Source organism: Lepisma saccharinum, chromosome 11 (genome assembly GCF_977018435.1).
Source record: "Lepisma saccharinum chromosome 11, izLepSacc3.1, whole genome shotgun sequence".
Lineage (NCBI taxonomy): Eukaryota > Metazoa > Arthropoda > Insecta > Zygentoma > Lepismatidae > Lepisma > Lepisma saccharinum.
The window spans coordinates 66,041,453-66,062,275 of record NC_139239.1 but is presented as its reverse complement, the minus strand read 5'-3'; positions in this window follow the sequence as shown (position 1 = coordinate 66,062,275).

Sequence of the window (20,823 nt, the reverse complement as noted above, 5' to 3'; positions counted from 1 at the left end):
TTTTTCATGACCTTTTTTTTTCTTTCTTAACATTTATTTAATCGCCCTCTACTTAGGTAAACCTTTACCACAAGGATGGTTAAGATGAAAACTGAAGCTGTAATCTAACAAAGAGATATATACTTGCTTTAATTATTAATGAATGCAAAAATTAATGTTTCAGACTTCATCCTGGATGGAGAATGGCCACATTATTTTTACAAAACAAGAATCTAAAAGTGAGCAAATCTTAACCATAGGCCCGTAGCCAGGATTTTATTTCGGGAGGGGCTCATCCCTTATCAGCAGCCGCTATCTAAATGTGAAAAAAGGGGGACTAGAAGCCTTGAAGATAAATTTCTCAGTATATTACAAATTATTATGCAAGATGTTTAATCCTGATAAGGAAGTAAAATTAATTACCAACTATACACTATTTAAATTAGATATTTGTGGGATTTCAAGGGGGCTTCAGCCCCCTCAGCCTTCCCCCTGGCTGCGTGCCTGACCACAACCAAATACAATTTTAGATTTCCAAATATATTATTTTATCAAACCCCAGTACAGAAATATAACAATGTAAGTTCGCTAGACTGTACAAAATAACAAAAATTCTTCACCAAAAGCATAATTTCTTGACTTCCTTGACCTACCCTTTACTGGTAGACACTCCATGCATCAACTATGTCGAGGAACAATTCGCTCACTTTGATCAGATAAGGTGACATCATGGAGCGATTGATTAACCTGTGCACGGTGCACACAATGGGACACCAGTTTGTGGTGCAGCGTAAACGGTGCATAGGCACCAACACCGTCTCTTCCTCGACCAGGTGTGCATCGAGTTGCTCGCCGATATAGCTCGAAGCGACCGAAACTTGATCGGCATCAATGTGCAGACGGCATTAATGGGACCAGTTCTTCGGCAGAGGCGAGTTTCTTTTTGTTCGGAGTCTGAAGCGGTTCACGGCAGATCCTAATGACATCCGAGGTTGTGGATTTTAGGGATTGCAAGCTCAAATCTCGGCGAGGCATGGCTGCTCTAGCTGGTTGGGATAATGGTGACACTTGCATCAGGTGCATCGCACCGTTATATCTTGAATGTGCAACGTAGACACGCTGACGCATGGATCAAGTCTGAGGTATTGTGGCAACTCGGTTTGGCAAATCAGAAATAAATAAGATAACTGCACGGCAACGAGCGAATGGAAACCAATGTAGCAGGACTTACGCACACGCTGTTTGTTAGTTTTATGATTGATTGGTTGGTTAGCACAGCGCTCTAAGATACCAGGGCTCCCAGGTTCGAATCCCAGCCTGGGCATGGGTGTTTGTGAGGGTCCCTTCATCAATTTAATTGTATCATCACTAATCCTCATCTTTCGCATTAGCAAAAGTGACAAAGTAAAATAAACAAAATCAATCAAAGTACCCGTCTAAATATACTGTTGATTTATTGATTGATTTGTTTGATTTTACTTTGCTTTTCTGACACTTTTGTCTAATCGCGAAGATGATGATGAATGATGATAAGATGAAACATAGGATACTGGTCGTGAGTTCAGGCGCCAGAGTCTCATTCTCTTGGCAAGACTTCAGTTACTGCGGTGTACTGTGAAAGCAGGGAGGATAAAAATCATGATTTTTATTTAAAGAAATCATTTTTGTTGATTTTTTTTATTTAAATCGGATTTTCTTTATTTAAAAAAGAAAGGCTTTTTCTAGTAAACGGCCTTGTAAAATGTTTGAACAGTTTGATTAAAGCAAATAAAAAAATATATGTAAAAATACATTTTTCTATTTCTGATACTGCATGGAAATATTTGTTGAGTGTGTTAATGAAACTATTATAATTTCAGTAACTTTCCTTCCAGTCAAAATAAAACATTCTGGGTGTACTCTGTAATTGTAATTTAAAGTACAGTATTAATTTAAATATTTTTTATAGACTTTTTATAGACTTTGTAGCTGAATTTTGAAGATTTTTTAATGGTAGTTTGAAAAATATTTGTTGTCATGTTAATTTACAGTTTAATGATAATGCCACTATTTGTGACTTAACATGATACTTTTCTACACAAATTGTTTGCTATTTTTGCCTAAAAAAATTAGGGTATCCTTGATGGCGCAGTGGTAGCGTCGTTGCCTTGTAATCAAGGGGTTCCGGGTTCGATACCCGGTGGAGGCACAAGGCACAGTGGCTCCTATCCCACTTTAAACCGTAGGTCCAGTCCCAATTAGCCTTACTGTGCATAAAGTGGACTTAAAACAACAACTCAAACCAAACCAAGACAAATGTTTACATTTCCTTTCGAGCTTCACACCATCAGTACATGTATTTTATTTCCTTTATTCTCCTTTCCTAGAGCCTAATAAACGTCATTAAATGATTACAAGATGAATGTACTTTCACCCAAAGTGATTCATGATATCTACAAAATCCTTATGTACAATATTCTATAAATGATTTATTTAATGTGATTAAATCTTGATTTAAATCGCGATTTAAATCAATCCACCTTGTGTGAACGTTGACTTTTGAGTACTTCCTGAAAAGGTTGTCCATTACTCCTCAAAACATACGGCGACAAACCCCTATCCATGCCAACGGAATCGGCGGTCTTCGAGCGTCATTGAGAATGGACACCGTTTTAGTAGAAGGTTATTGCCACTAACTTCCAGGATGCGATGACGATTCCCGCTCTCAACATTTCTCTTTCGGTGATAACAACAAAAGTACAGTTTTTGTATGATTCACGCATTACCTTACGCACCACATCCTCCTCTTTATCACACTTTCCGTCTTCGCTGAGAGAAAGTTCTATTTCGCTCGAGTTCCGTGAGGCGTCAGCACTGATTGTTCCGGTTCTTCTGAGTCATCAATGTCACACCTTTTGCTACTCCATCCATTTATCTACTTCGAACGCACTGTGCTGATTTCGAAGGGAGGGGGCATTTTTACATATATGCATCAGTATTTTCTACATTTTGGAGTGTTGAATAACAATATCATATTATCTTTTGTTGATTGTGTCTCGGTTTTATGTTGTCAGTTGTAACTGAAAGCAACTTGAAATGTATCACATGCCTTATGGGCAACTTATTTTTTACAATCGCATTAAAACCGACGAAATGTTAATCTTTATCTGAAATTGCTTATAAGTGAGTAAAATGCCACTCTAAATACATGTTGCATGCGTAAAAAATCGCTAAATAATGCTAATTTAGTATGTTGCGTGATTTTTAGTGCTTCTCGCGAATTTCACCACGTTTTGCGCATATTGTGAAAAGCTTTTGGAGAATCATAACTTTTCTGCCATGTGAGTTTAATGTGATGATAACATTTTGTTAAAAGTATTATTTTTACTCATAAAATCACACTTAGTGAACTTAGTGAAGGGTTTTTGCAGCTCATTATTTCAGTATTATTTTCTCCTAACAAATTTCCAACACAGTTTTTTTAATTGAAGTTTGGACCGGCCAGAAAAAATCCCCTGGGTGAGTGTAGGTAAAGGGCGTTTCTTGATTACATGACGTGTTCGTTGCTCTGAAAACAGAATTCTTTCAGCATAGTAGGATATGGATGTGTTTAGTGAAGTTGTAAATACTGTTTGCTGGAGTTTCCTTTAGAGTCCAAAAGATATTTCAAATAAGCGCTATGTCGCCGACGCTTATCCAACTGACAAATGAACGACATAAACGTAAAAACACGGGGAAAAGACTTGACTTTTGCCTTCGTGGCGAGATAGTAAGCATGCCACCAGGGGTCTCGGATTCGTCTCCTAGGCAAGGCATGAATGCTTGTAGTAATGACATGTACAGAATAACATGTAGGCCTACTGAAAATAGAGACGAAGTTTTAATGTCCACTTTATGCAAAGATAGATTAATCGGGACTGAACCACAAGCAAATGTGTACGATTACTAAAATAACTTGGTTCGGTGAGCATGCATTTGTTTCTCGACCATTTAAACAAAACTTTGTTTTGTGTGATTCCAAACCAGTGAACGAATTAACGAGGGGGATTTACAGCTCACAAAAAAAAATCCCCTAGCAAAAGAAAATTATTTTCATCCCTGCCAGGGGTGTTTTTATTCCCCTCATTGACAATGGAATTGAAATCATATAGTAATCCATTTCTTAACTAACTTATGTAACAAACAGAATTGAAACATTATTCGTGTCCATTAATGGTCCAGTCATAAAAGATTTCACTGGCGATAAGAATGCAGCCTTGTGGATTAAAGGAAGACACCATTTTGCAACTGGCTAACTTCAACGAGCCGAGACAACACCAGGCTGTTGTCCACAAGTCTTTATGGCATAGTGGCTGATATTTTGCATGTATTAAAGTGTTCAAAAGAAACTTGTAGATATATGAGATGGACAGTATGTTTGAACTTGGCAATAGAAATTTGGTCAAATTTCAGATGTTATTAGTTCGATAGTTCTATTTGTGTATGAGTTTGGGTTTCTTAGAATGTAAAAATAATGTTTCTAAATTATGTGTACAAGATATAACGACCTAGGTTTAGAAAGAAAGTTGTAAGGTACTTAGAACCGCAAGGCAATAGTTTAGATTACTGATTGGTAACATAGATACCCCCCAAAAACATATGTGCCAAACTGAAACCGCAAATACGCCACTGAGTGGTCATCACCCCCCCAAAAGGAAAAGCATTCTTTTCCCTTCTGTGTATATATTTAAAAACTAACTTATTAGAATGACAGGAAATATGCAATGGCCAATAATAGTTTAAAAACGGTCATTGTCAGTTTTTTAACGGTGGGTGGATGGCAGCGAAAATTGACTCTCTGCCAACATTTCCCCAGACACTTTTTTGCGTATAAATATCTGTAATAGAAAATAGTTTTATGGTGTCACGAAACTATCATAGATAACAGCGAAAGCAAACCAACCACTTGAATGCTGTAGAAAGAATTCAAACAGATGGAATTGTTCAGAATTTGGAATATCATGGCGGTTTTTCGAAATGGGACACATCACAGGGACAAAGTCCAGCACGGCCTTAATATGAAACAAAAGCAACCCTTCAAAAGTAACTGTTTACCATTAAAGTTAATTTCCATCGTATCTCTAGTTCGGCTGCTTGAATCGTCTGAACTCCGCCACGGCATAAGTAGTACACAAATCATCCTCCAGTGATCGCATCCGTTGTGTGGTCAGCCTCGTCAGGAGAAACAATTTTGACATTTGGGACGCCTGCAATCGCACTGTCGCAGATTTGTCCTCTCTCTTCTTTGTTCTCCTGCTCGAGGAAGATGTAGGCCGTATGAAACAATCGTTTCTCGACGATCACCACAGACATTGCCGTGCCTGGGAGAAACTTGGAGGGGTACTCCCCCCGGAAAATAAATAAGGTTTTGTTAACCTCGTGGAACCTGAAGAGCAAAGCAACAAGAATTTGTTATGATTTTGCAAATATAACAGTGTAATGATCGGATTGATCATTCCTCGTATTTTGGTAATGTTAATTAATTGCTGGCCAGCTACAAGGTGTAGGGTTAATTAATATGTTTCCGTGTGTGTACTTTTATATGTTATTGCATGCATGTCTATGTACTTGTTTGATTATGCTTTTGCAGGATATTAGATTCTCCTGTTCATAGCTACCCCGTTGGGGTGATATCTTTCAAAAAGACAGTCTCTGTGGAATTTTCCAGTGCTACGGGGTGAACGTCCACGGACTTTCACCCCGACTATAAAAAATGCCAGTTGGGCTTAACAAAAAAAAAAAACAGTTATATCCCACCGTCACAACGACGAGGAACCTTTCCTCTAGTTTAGTCCACTTATGGTGGCTAGAGTGATGATAAAAATGTAGCATTTGGTGTAAGCCAATCCTTGTTTGCTGTCCCAAAGTCCCCTTTAGAAAAGCTTTGCATATTTAGATATTTCCGTATAGAAAATTAATGCCCAAAAGAAAAGAAGTAAAGGCGTAAGGAAACACATAGAAATGATCGGAATATATATATATATATATATATATATATATATATATATATATATATTTAATTGCTATATTTAATTTTTAATTTTTATAAAAGATTTGCCAGAACTACTCACAAAATCGGAAACATTAATCTTTGCTGACGATGTTAAAATATATAAAAATATCGTAAACGCTGCTGACTGTACGATATAACAAGAAGAGCTTGCTTCAGTGGTGTGAAATTAATAAAGTCAGCCTGAACTGAAAGAAATGTAAACTTGTATCATTCACCCACAACAGACATCCTATTCAACGTTCATACACTATTTCTAATGTGTTAGTACAAAGTGAGAATATCGTTACCGACCTAGGGGTCACTTTTGACCAAAAGTTAACATTTCAACCACACATTGCCTGCATTCTAAGTGAAGCTCACAGAAATTTGGGATTTATAATGAGAATGGGTAATCAATTTAGAAAAAAGGAAACATTTCTCTTGCTATATTATACACTCGTCACATCTAAACTCAAATATGTTTCTCTTGTTTGGAATCCGCAATTGAAGAAAGATATCGAGAAATTAGAGAAGCTTCAAAATCAATTTCTCAGATATCTACTATTTAAACTTGATGGCACATATCCAAAACTCACTCCTATCAACATATTACGCGAAATCTTTAATATTTCGTCACTCGACGAGAGGAGGCAAACAAGTCAAATAACTTTTCTCTCCAAGCTTACTAATGGTAAAATAGATTGTTGCGAATTTAAATTTTTACGTGCCAAACTGTATGTTAAGGCCCAGAACTGACCTCTTTCATATCCCCCTCGGAATATCCAAAATGACCGAAGCTGAACCCATGAGGAGAATGTGCAAGTTATTGTTATAGAATTCAGTTTCTAAGAATAACCCAAACATTGACCTATTTAAATGTAATTGTAACATTAGATCTATTCGTTAGTAGTATTGATGTACGCCAGTGGCTGTTTGTGCCCTCGGGCGTTTAATATTCGCAATTCATTTGTATGTATTTAGAACTAATTTGCACGGGTTTTAATTAATTTGCGCGTACTTAGAATTCATTAGCATGTACTTAGAATACTTTACATTTATGTATTTGCATGTTTATAACTTTTTATGAATATATAATTATTTATTTTATGAAAAATATGTATATAGAAGGTAATTAGAGGTACTAAACGGTATGCATATGTTTTTATATTCATTACTGCAAAGTATGTAATGTATGAAACTATAATAATTAATGTTTATAATATTGAAAATAAGTTTTCTATGGTTTATGAACCGCTATGAACGGTGGTAATGATACGAAAGAAGACGGTCCCGGTACTCGAACCCACGATATGTAATATTATTAATTAGTACTATGCAGTAATTTCATCATGTTATGAAACACGGTGGTGCAACACGCTAGACAGAATACTGTCTCAGAATTTCGACTCCGCTCTGATGCCAGACAGAGAGAATGAATTAATATTCCACGCAGGTAGAGAAGAAAGGAATTTTGGGGAAGAGCGGTCAAGGTCAAATGACGTCAGAACGTCAGAACAAAGGAAGAAGCTGATTCACCAATCAGAGAACGCGTCGGTAGATTTTCAGAACCGGTTTTTTCAAGGTTAACCAGTACGCAAGAACAGGGGAAAGCTATGCAATACTGTAGGGCAGGGGAGGTATTCAACCAGACAACAAAGGATGTCTGAGAATGCGCAGCAAGGGTCAAATCTCTGAAGCTATGCGGTTTCCGCCGCCAATTAATATTCCGCTCAGGTTTGCCTCCAAGGCACAGGACGCTTTAGCGCAGGTTTTTTTTATCTGTACTATGAAGAAGGGAGAGCTATTAGGGACGGGGCCTACAGTTTTCACCATTTGCTTTTATCACGGGGTAACGAACCTAGGACCCTTTGATTATTGATTTAGGTAGTAAATGTATGTTACTGTGTGCTATTTAACTTAATTTTGAGTTTATTTTTTACCAAACTTTGACTTTATGTCAAACATTTTCACAGCTTATCCTTATTTTTACCAAAATAACACTATTTGTACTATTCAAGCAACATTTTTTATTAAATTTTGGACTCACAAAGACATTTTTTTCTACGTTTAACTTATTATTTTACAACTTTATATTAATTTTTTTACCAAAATAACACTATTTGTACTAATCAGGCAACATTTTTTATTAAATTTTGCACTCACAAAGACATTTTTCAACTTTTAACTTATTATTTTACAACTTTATGTTAATTTTTTACCAAAATAACACTATTTGTACTATTCAAGCAACATTTTTTATTAAATGTTGGACTCGCAAAGACATTTTTTCAACTTTTAACTTATTATTTTACAACTTTATGTTAATTTTTTACCAAAATAACACTATTTGTACTATTCAAGCAACATTTTTTATTAAATGTTGGACTCGCAAAGACATTTTTTCAACTTTTAACTTATTATTTTACAATTTTATGTTAATTTTTTACCAAAATAACACTATTTGTACTATTCAGGCAACATTTTTTATTAAATTTTGCACTCACAAAGACATTTTTTTCTACGTTTAACTTATTATTTTACAACTTTATATTAATTTTTTACCAAAATAACACTATTTGTACTATTCAAGCAACATTTTTTATTAAATTTACACTCACAAAAAACATTTTTTCAATTTTTAACTTATTATTTTACAATTTAATGTTAATTTTTTTACCAAAATAACACTATTTGTACTATTCAGGCAACATTTTTTATTAAATTTTGGACTCGCAAAGACATTTTTTCAACTTTTAACTTATTATTTTACAATTTTATGTTAATTTTTTTACCAAAATAACACTATTTGTACTATTCAGGCAACATTTTTTATTAAATTTTGCACTCACAAAAAACATTTTTCAATTTTTAACTTATTATTTTACAACTTTATGTTAATTTTTACCAAAATAACACTATTTGTACTATTCAGGCAACATTTTTTATTAAATTTTGTATTTACAAAGAGATTTTTTTACAACTTTTTAACTTATTATTTACAAGTTTATACCTATTTTTAACCTAAATAACACAATTTATACTATTAAGGAAAGACTTTTAGTTATATTTTCGACACACAAAGTGTGTGTTCTCAACTTCTATCTGTTTATTTCACAAGTTTAGGCTTATTATTACCAAAATAATACAATTCAATCTGTTCAGGAAAGACTTTTAGTCGCATTTTCGACACACAAAGTGTGTGTTCTCAACTTCTATCTGTTTATTAGGCTTATTATTACTCAAATAACATTATTTATACTATTCAGGCAACATTTTTTTATTAAATTTTGGACTCAGAAAGATATTTTTACAACTTTTTAACTTATTATTTTACAAGTTTATACCTATTTTTAACCTAAATAACACTATTTACACTATTCAGGAAAGACTTTTAGTTACATTTTCGGCACACAAAGTGTGTGTTCTCAACTTTTATTTGTTTATTTCTCAAGTTTAGCCTAATATTTACTCAAATAGCACGATTTGATCGTGTCTTTTATTACATTTTGGACACACACACACACACACACACACACACAGACAGAGAGAGAGAGAGAGAGAGAGAGAGAGAGAGAGAGAGAGAGATATTTCCAACTTTACAGGATTATTCTCCAAGTTTACTCAAATAACACAATTTAAATGTGTTGTGAATTAGATTTTGTACACACGACGTGTGTTTTGTCAACTTTAACCCTTTCATTTTTAAGTTTATTTTACCAAAGTAAGACGGCTTAGTCTATTCAAGAAAGTTTTCAATTATATTTTCGACACACAAAGTATATTTTGTCAACTTCTACCCTTTTATTTTACAAGTTTAGGCTTATTTTTACTCAAATAACACAATTTCATCTATTTAGGCAACATTTTGTTTCTTATATTTTACTCACAAAGACATTTTTTTCAATTTTTAATGTATTATTTCACAAGTTTATGTAATTTTTTATTCTAATAACACAATTTTAACTATTCAGGCAACATTTTTTATTGCGATTTGGATTTACAAAGAGATTTTTTTTAAATTTTTGTATTAAATTTTCTATTTATTGTATTTCACATTCACTAATTTTTAAAGTTTTACTTTTTATTTTTATCTAAAAACTAAAGAAAAAAGTATTTTTAACTAAAAGTTATTTTATAGTTTTCGGTTTTCAGATTTCCACAATGCTATTTTTGGTTCTGTATTTCTATATTAGGATATTACAGTTCTAAGGTGTGTATAATATTTCAAAGTATTTTCAGGGTGTATTTGTTAATGCATTTGGATGATAACTATTAGGTTTTTGGACGAACTAATGTTAAGAATATTTCAACCAATCAGAAAACGCGTCGGTTTTATTTCAACCAATCAGAGAAGGCGTCAGTTTGCTTATGAGGTATAAAAACTGCGTAAAAGCAAGCAGAAGCTATTTTGAGAAGTATTTCTGAAGCATTGCGTCAGAGAAGACATCAAGTTGTGATTATTGTCTGAGATTTGAAGACAAAGAACTCAAAAGAAGCTATAATTAAGGTAAGTGAATTGTTACATATATGTATGGTGCTTTTAAATAATGCGTAAATGCAAATATTGAAACGAAGAAAACGTCAATGCAAACCAAAAAGAATATGCGTAATGTGAACAAGTACTACAACTATTTTTCTATTTTTCAGGTGCTTCTAATTTTGTATGTGTGACTGAAAGGGACCATTAGTAAAAGATGGCGTCTTCAACCTCCACAAACAAGGCTAACCACACTGCGGTGAGTACCTCGCAAGAGATTTTACCACTGGAATGTATATTTCTCCACTAGTTTTTGAAATAATAAATAAATCCAGAAAACAAAGAAACGAAAAAGTAAATACAGAAATGAATATGCGTAATATAAACAAGTACTACAACTATGTTTCTATTTTTCAGGTGTTCTTATTTGTGTACCTGTGAGTGGAAGGATCTATTACTGGAAATAACGCCAACAAAGTAACCAACAAGGACATGAGTCAAATAATTGCATCATGTCCATGTTTTTCCAATTATATCTATAAGGACTGTGTGTTGGAGACTTTGAAGAGGTATACACCTGGCAAGTATATTATATGCTGGGGATGTTATTCTAATCAAGGCAACCAATTAGCCCACGATTGTGTAGTTAACCATTTCTACGAGTGTGAGTGCGTATGCTGTAAAGATGAAGATTTACTCTCTGAACGTTATTTTATTTGCCAAGGAGAACGCTGTTTGAATAAATGCCAACGATGTTTTAAGTGGATGTGCGAGAGAATCCAGTATTATTTACAGGACTTGGATAACACAAAACATATTTTTGATTTTTATATTACTAACCATGAGGATGTTGCGGATGCTTTGACGGCACACGAGGTACAGACAGAATACAAAGCTTTTTATAGTGTATTATGTGAAATTTCAAACAATATCGAACTAGTGAAAACTCTTATAGATCCTATACGCTCAGCAGAGCTTACTTATGGTAGCACAGGATTTTTGTGAGAGTTGAATAGAGACTGACTAATAACACCGAAAATGGTGCAATACATTATTGATGTACAAGGATTTATTTATAACAGAAAATTTATATTGCGTGAGATTTGTGTGAGTTCTACAAATTTGGACACTGTGTATTATGCGCTTGTGAGTGTTCCCGATTATTTCAAAGAGAACAAAGAATCGCGCTGGGTTAAAGACAATCTCCATGCATTAATGTATGATATTCCTTGTGGATGTGAAATATACTATGTCCGGAGGGCAGTTAGGAACTTGAACTGTCAAGGTGGTACATTTTTCTGCAAAGGAAAATCCCAAATTATCAAAGATTTGTTTAATATTGATAACATTGTTGATTTACAAACTGTAAACTGTCCATCCCTTAAGAATTTGTATATGTTTCAAGGAGGATTGTGCAAGTATCATTCTGATACTTCTCCCCCAGCTGAACAAGGTTGCGCATTCAGAAATGTTCAAAGACTTGTATGTTGGTACAATAATAAAAATATTAATGTGTAATGTATTTAGTGCAAATAATAAAGATTTGTGAAAAAGAAATGTTTTCTATGTTGTTATTTAGTTTTAAAGCCTTTATTCAAGGTATTTTCAAGTATTACTGGTTTTTTGGCTGCATCAACACATGGGTTATTTCTATTTGGTTTATTATACGAGGCTACAATCACTATATGCCTATGAGGACTAAAATCCACTGATTGAACCTTAAAGCTTAGGTTTACTATGTATATTGATTAAACACAGGACAACACGAATCTTACAGAGGATTGTAGGAGGCATAGGCCCACACACCAGCGCCTTATTAGCCTGCAAGAACAACTTGTATGTTGAATTGTGACTGTTTAGCAATAATATTTATAAAGTTTAAATCATTTTCATTAGATTATATATATATTTTGGATTCAAATAAAACACTCAAGTTAAGTTTTTTAAGTTTATTTTTATTTAATATACAAATATAGAATATATCAAATTTACATATATGAAAAGTACTCTACCAAAGAGCAAAAGTCACATAGGGATTACGATTTAGCCGATGCTGAAATTCTTCCATGAGGGATTTGTAGTAAGAGAGAAATTTTTGCCAGTGTTTAAAGTTGAGGGTGACTCCACCAGAGATGCTGGTGATTTCCACTTTTATATTTTCTCCACTGCCCTCGAAGGTGAAGTAAGGTTCTCCTATAATGTCTATAGATCTGAATCTGTCTTTTTGTGTGGGGAATCTGTTTTTGTAAGTGTCGAAGATCACATCTGATTTGTAGACGCATGATGGGTACTCTTCTTTATTTAGGACAATGTATTTTTTTCATGTTTCAAAATCAATTCAGTGTCTGCGAAAGTACCTCGAATAATGATATCCATGTTGGTATCGATGATGAATCTGGTTTCTGGTTTTATGTTGTTCATTTGGTGTGTGCCTCTGATAGACTGCATTTTGGTTTGGTATCAATAAAAAGTTTTAAAAATATGCAACTAGTGCTACAAAAGGAACGGAAATTATCGACAATTTCTGGATTATAACTAAAATTCAGTTTGCCTTTTACATATCCAATATTTACATACCAACACTAACTAGACTTCGATTTATATAAATGTAGCAGGAACTATATTTCTGAGAATCAAACTATATTAGGATTATATGTTAAACTTATACAAAACCAGATTATTCTATGTAAGTATATTTATATTGACTGGATTATTTAACAGATCAAACAGAAAGAAGGCAAATTCCACTAAACGTAGGTGATTGCATGAAAATAACTAGGTCAAGGAGTGACCAACAGTGAGCTGAGGTTAAATATAGAGGGTCGCTCTTCATAATTCTTACCTTCGCTGGATCGGCGAAGGAACGCACTTGTGGGCGGTAGAACCTGAATGGGCTCCACCAAGACATCGGAGACTCGAAGCAGATGTCTTGGTGGATGAACCCAAGTAGGGTCATAGGCGCTAGGGTCAATTTGGTTATTTCTTCTTGTATGATGAACCAATTTGGCCAACTCCCCACATTAACTTACATTGCTTATAACTAATTAAATTTGAAGAAAAATTATAATCTCTTAGACTGTAAACATATTTTATATTTAGGCTGCACAAGATCCAATGATAAAATTAAAAAAATGGTAATCACCCAGACAGGGACTCGAACCCTGGACAGATAGGTTAAAACCCATCTGAGCACAAGGTATTCTTTTTTTTGAAAAGTTAGTTATGTTAAGAAATATCGTTTGAGAACTCTTTTGGTCTGGGTCGACAGAGAAGGAGACAGCATTTCCAAAATTTTACAGACTGGATGTATTTTACCATCACTATAGAGGTTTTTACTATATGTAATTCGAAACGCTAGAGTTCAGTTAGCTTTCAAAATTGAAGTTACATAGTACAATATGTTGAAGTTTTTGTGTTTGGCACGCATAACAAGTTACACTATATCTAATTACGGACATATAATACTAAAACTTTGCTAGTAGTTGATGAGATGACAGTAAATTTGAGAGTTTTAGCATTATTTGTCCTGAAATGGATATAAGTGTAACTTGTTAAGTGTGCCAAACACAAAAACTTCAACATATTGTACTATGTAACTTCAATTTTGAAAGCTAACTGAACTCTAGCGTTTCGAATTACATATAGTAAAAACCTCTATAGTGATGGTAAAATACATCCAGTCTGTAAAATTTTGGAAATGCTGTCTCCTTCTCTGTCGACCCAGACCAAAAGAGTTCTCAAACGATATTTCTTAACATAACTAACTTTTCAAAAAAAAGAATACCTTGTGCTCAGATGGGTTTTAACCTATCTGTCCAGGGTTCGAGTCCCTGTCTGGGTGATTACCATTTTTTTAATTTTATCATTGGATCTTGTGCAGCCTAAATATAAAATATGTTTACAGTCTAAGAGATTATAATTTTTCTTCAAATTTAATTAGTTATAAGCAATGTAAGTTAATGTGGGGAGTTGGCCAAATTGGTTCATCATACAAGAAGAAATAACCAAATTGACCCTAGCGCCTATGACCCTACTTGGGTTCATCCACCAAGACATCTGCTTCGAGTCTCCGATGTCTTGGTGGAGCCCATTCAGGTTCTACCGCCCACAAGTGCGTTCCTTCGCCGATCCAGCGAAGGTAAGAATTATGAAGAGCGACCCTCTATATTTAACCTCAGCTCACTGTTGGTCACTCCTTGACCTAGTTATTTTCATGCAATCACCTACGTTTAGTGGAATTTGCCTTCTTTCTGTTTGATCTGTTAAATAATCCAGTCAATATAAATATACTTACATAGAATAATCTGGTTTTGTATAAGTTTAACATATAATCCTAATATAGTTTGATTCTCAGAAATATAGTTCCTGCTACATTTATATAAATCGAAGTCTAGTTAGTGTTGGTATGTAAATATTGGATATGTAAAAGGCAAACTGAATTTTAGTTATAATCCAGAAATTGTCGATAATTTCCGTTCCTTTTGTAGCACTAGTTGCATATTTTTAAAACTTTTTATTGATACCAAACCAAAATGCAGTCTATCAGAGGCACACACCAAATGAACAACATAAAACCAGAAACCAGATTCATCATCGATACCAACATGGATATCATTATTCGAGGTACTTTCGCAGACACTGAATTGATTTTGAAACATGAAAAAAATACATTGTCCTAAATAAAGAAGAGTACCCATCATGCGTCTACAAATCAGATGTGATCTTCGACACTTACAAAAACAGATTCCCCACACAAAAAGACAGATTCAGATCTATAGACATTATAGGAGAACCTTACTTCACCTTCGAGGGCAGTGGAGAAAATATAAAAGTGGAAATCACCAGCATCTCTGGTGGAGTCACCCTCAACTTTAAACACTGGCAAAAATTTCTCTCTTACTACAAATCCCTCATGGAAGAATTTCAGCATCGGCTAAATCGTAATCCCTATGTGACTTTTGCTCTTTGGTAGAGTACTTTTCATATATGTAAATTTGATATATTCTATATTTGTATATTAAATAAAAATAAACTTAAAAAACTTAACTTGAGTGTTTTATTTGAATCCAAAATATATATATAATCTAATGAAAATGATTTAAACTTTATAAATATTATTGCTAAACAGTCACAATTCAACATACAAGTTGTTCTTGCAGGCTAATAAGGCGCTGGTGTGTGGGCCTATGCCTCCTACAATCCTCTGTAAGATTCGTGTTGTCCTGTGTTTAATCAATATACATAGTAAACCTAAGCTTTAAGGTTCAATCAGTGGATTTTAGTCCTCATAGGCATATAGTGATTGTAGCCTCGTATAATAAACCAAATAGAAATAACCCATGTGTTGATGCAGCCAAAAAACCAGTAATACTTGAAAATACCTTGAATAAAGGCTTTAAAACTAAATAACAACATAGAAAACATTTCTTTTTCACAAATCTTTATTATTTGCACTAAATACATTACACATTAATATTTTTATTATTGTACCAACATACAAGTCTTTGAACATTTCTGAATGCGCAACCTTGTTCAGCTGGGGGAGAAGTATCAGAATGATACTTGCACAATCCTCCTTGAAACATATACAAATTCTTAAGGGATGGACAGTTTACAGTTTGTAAATCAACAATGTTATCAATATTAAACAAATCTTTGATAATTTGGGATTTTCCTTTGCAGAAAAATGTACCACCTTGACAGTTCAAGTTCCTAACTGCCCTCCGGACATAGTATATTTCACATCCACAAGGAATATCATACATTAATGCATGGAGATTGTCTTTAACCCAGCGCGATTCTTTGTTCTCTTTGAAATAATCGGGAACACTCACAAGCGCATAATACACAGTGTCCAAATTTGTAGAACTCACACAAATCTCACGCAATATAAATTTTCTGTTATAAATAAATCCTTGTACATCAATAATGTATTGCACCATTTTCGGTGTTATTAGTCAGTCTCTATTCAACTCTCACAAAAATCCTGTGCTACCATAAGTAAGCTCTGCTGAGCGTATAGGATCTATAAGAGTTTTCACTAGTTCGATATTGTTTGAAATTTCACATAATACACTATAAAAAGCTTTGTATTCTGTCTGTACCTCGTGTGCCGTCAAAGCATCCGCAACATCCTCATGGTTAGTAATATAAAAATCAAAAATATGTTTTGTGTTATCCAAGTCCTGTAAATAATACTGGATTCTCTCGCACATCCACTTAAAACATCGTTGGCATTTATTCAAACAGCGTTCTCCTTGGCAAATAAAATAACGTTCAGAGAGTAAATCTTCATCTTTACAGCATACGCACTCACACTCGTAGAAATGGTTAACTACACAATCGTGGGCTAATTGGTTGCCTTGATTAGAATAACATCCCCAGCATATAATATACTTGCCAGGTGTATACCTCTTCAAAGTCTCCAACACACAGTCCTTATAGATATAATTGGAAAAACATGGACATGATGCAATTATTTGACTCATGTCCTTGTTGGTTACTTTGTTGGCGTTATTTCCAGTAATAGATCCTTCCACTCACAGGTACACAAATAAGAACACCTGAAAAATAGAAACATAGTTGTAGTACTTGTTTATATTACGCATATTCATTTCTGTATTTACTTTTTCGTTTCTTTGTTTTCTGGATTTATTTATTATTTCAAAAACTAGTGGAGAAATATACATTCCAGTGGTAAAATCTCTTGCGAGGTACTCACCGCAGTGTGGTTAGCCTTGTTTGTGGAGGTTGAAGACGCCATCTTTTACTAATGGTCCCTTTCAGTCACACATACAAAATTAGAAGCACCTGAAAAATAGAAAAATAGTTGTAGTACTTGTTCACATTACGCATATTCTTTTTGGTTTGCATTGACGTTTTCTTCGTTTCAATATTTGCATTTACGCATTATTTAAAAGCACCATACATATATGTAACAATTCACTTACCTTAATTATAGCTTCTTTTGAGTTCTTTGTCTTCAAATCTCAGACAATAATCACAACTTGATGTCTTCTCTGACGCAATGCTTCAGAAATACTTCTCAAAATAGCTTCTGCTTGCTTTTACGCAGTTTTTATACCTCATAAGCAAACTGACGCCTTCTCTGATTGGTTGAAATAAAACCGACGCGTTTTCTGATTGGTTGAAATATTCTTAACATTAGTTCGTCCAAAAACCTAATAGTTATCATCCAAATGCATTAACAAATACACCCTGAAAATACTTTGAAATATTATACACACCTTAGAACTGTAATATCCTAATATAGAAATACAGAACCAAAAATAGCATTGTGGAAATCTGAAAACCGAAAACTATAAAATAACTTTTAGTTAAAAATACTTTTTTCTTTAGTTTTTAGATAAAAATAAAAAGTAAAACTTTAAAAATTAGTGAATGTGAAATACAATAAATAGAAAATTTAATACAAAAATTTAAAAAAAATCTCTTTGTAAATCCAAATCGCAATAAAAAATGTTGCCTGAATAGTTAAAATTGTGTTATTAGAATAAAAAATTACATAAACTTGTGAAATAATACATTAAAAATTGAAAAAAATGTCTTTGTGAGTAAAATATAAGAAACAAAATGTTGCCTAAATAGATGAAATTGTGTTATTTGAGTAAAAATAAGCCTAAACTTGTAAAATAAAAGGGTAGAAGTTGACAAAATATACTTTGTGTGTCGAAAATATAATTGAAAACTTTCTTGAATAGACTAAGCCGTCTTACTTTGGTAAAATAAACTTAAAAATGAAAGGGTTAAAGTTGACAAAACACACGTCGTGTGTACAAAATCTAATTCACAACACATTTAAATTGTGTTATTTGAGTAAACTTGGAGAATAATCCTGTAAAGTTGGAAATATCTCTCTCTCTCTCTCTCTCTCTCTCTCTCTCTCTCTCTCTCTCTGTCTGTGTGTGTGTGTGTGTGTGTGTGTGTGTCCAAAATGTAATAAAAGACACGATCAAATCGTGCTATTTGAGTAAATATTAGGCTAAACTTGAGAAATAAACAAATAAAAGTTGAGAACACACACTTTGTGTGCCGAAAATGTAACTAAAAGTCTTTCCTGAATAGTGTAAATAGTGTTATTTAGGTTAAAAATAGATATAAACTTGTAAAATAATAAGTTAAAAAGTTGTAAAAATATCTTTCTGAGTCCAAAATTTAATAAAAAAATGTTGCCTGAATAGTATAAATAATGTTATTTGAGTAATAATAAGCCTAATAAACAGATAGAAGTTGAGAACACACACTTTGTGTGTCGAAAATGCGACTAAAAGTCTTTCCTGAACAGATTGAATTGTATTATTTTGGTAATAATAAGCCTAAACTTGTGAAATAAACAGATAGAAGTTGAGAACACACACTTTGTGTGTCGAAAATATAACTAAAAGTCTTTCCTTAATAGTATAAATTGTGTTATTTAGGTTAAAAATAGGTATAAACTTGTAAATAATAAGTTAAAAAGTTGTAAAAAAATCTCTTTGTAAATACAAAATTTAATAAAAAATGTTGCCTGAATAGTACAAATAGTGTTATTTTGGTAAAAATTAACATAAAGTTGTAAAATAATAAGTTAAAAATTGAAAAATGTTTTTTGTGAGTGCAAAATTTAATAAAAAATGTTGCCTGAATAGTACAAATAGTGTTATTTTGGTAAAAAAATTAACATAAAATTGTAAAATAATAAGTTAAAAGTTGAAAAAATGTCTTTGCGAGTCCAAAATTTAATAAAAAATGTTGCCTGAATAGTACAAATAGTGTTATTTTGGTAAAAAAATTAACATTAAATTGTAAAATAATAAGTTAAAAATTGAAAAAATGTTTTTTGTGAGTGTAAATTTAATAAAAAATGTTGCTTGAATAGTACAAATAGTGTTATTTTGGTAAAAAATTAATATAAAGTTGTAAAATAATAAGTTAAACGTAGAAAAAAATGTCTTTGTGAGTGCAAAATTTAATAAAAAATGTTGCCTGAATAGTACAAATAGTGTTATTTTGGTAAAAAATTAACATAAAATTGTAAAATAATAAGTTAAAAGTTGAAAAAATGTCTTTGCGAGTCCAACATTTAATAAAAAATGTTGCTTGAATAGTACAAATAGTGTTATTTTGGTAAAAAATTAACATAAAGTTGTAAAATAATAAGTTAAAAGTTGAAAAAATGTCTTTGCGAGTCCAACATTTAATAAAAAATGTTGCTTGAATAGTACAAATAGTGTTATTTTGGTAAAAAATTAACATAAAGTTGTAAAATAATAAGTTAAAAGTTGAAAAATGTCTTTGTGAGTGCAAAATTTAATAAAAAATGTTGCCTGATTAGTACAAATAGTGTTATTTTGGTAAAAAAATTAATATAAAGTTGTAAAATAATAAGTTAAACGTAGAAAAAAATGTCTTTGTGAGTCCAAAATTTAATAAAAAATGTTGCTTGAATAGTACAAATAGTGTTATTTTGGTAAAAATAAGGATAAGCTGTGAAAATGTTTGACATAAAGTCAAAGTTTGGTAAAAAATAAACTCAAAATTAAGTTAAATAGCACACAGTAACATACATTTACTACCTAAATCAATAATCAAAGGGTCCTAGGTTCGTTACCCCGTGATAAAAGCAAATGGTGAAAACTGTAGGCCCCGTCCCTAATAGCTCTCCCTTCTTCATAGTACAGATAAAAAAAACCTGCGCTAAAGCGTCCTGTGCCTTGGAGGCAAACCTGAGCGGAATATTAATTGGCGGCGGAAACCGCATAGCTTCAGAGATTTGACCCTTGCTGCGCATTCTCAGACATCCTTTGTTGTCTGGTTGAATACCTCCCCTGCCCTACAGTATTGCATAGCTTTCCCCTGTTCTTGCGTACTGGTTAACCTTGAAAAAACCGGTTCTGAAAATCTACCGACGCGTTCTCTGATTGGTGAATCAGCTTCTTCCTTTGTTCTGACGTTCTGACGTCATTTGACCTTGACCGCTCTTCCCCAAAATTCCTTTCTTCTCTACCTGCGTGGAATATTAATTCATTCTCTCTGTCTGGCATCAGAGCGGAGTCGAAATTCTGAGACAGTATTCTGTCTAGCGTGTTGCACCACCGTGTTTCATAACATGATGAAATTACTGCATAGTACTAATTAATAATATTACATATCGTGGGTTCGAGTACCGGGACCGTCTTCTTTCGTATCATTACCACCGTTCATAGCGGTTCATAAACCATAGAAAACTTATTTTCAATATTATAAACATTAATTATTATAGTTTCATACATTACATACTTTGCAGTAATGAATATAAAAACATATGCATACCGTTTAGTACCTCTAATTACCTTCTATATACATATTTTTCATAAAA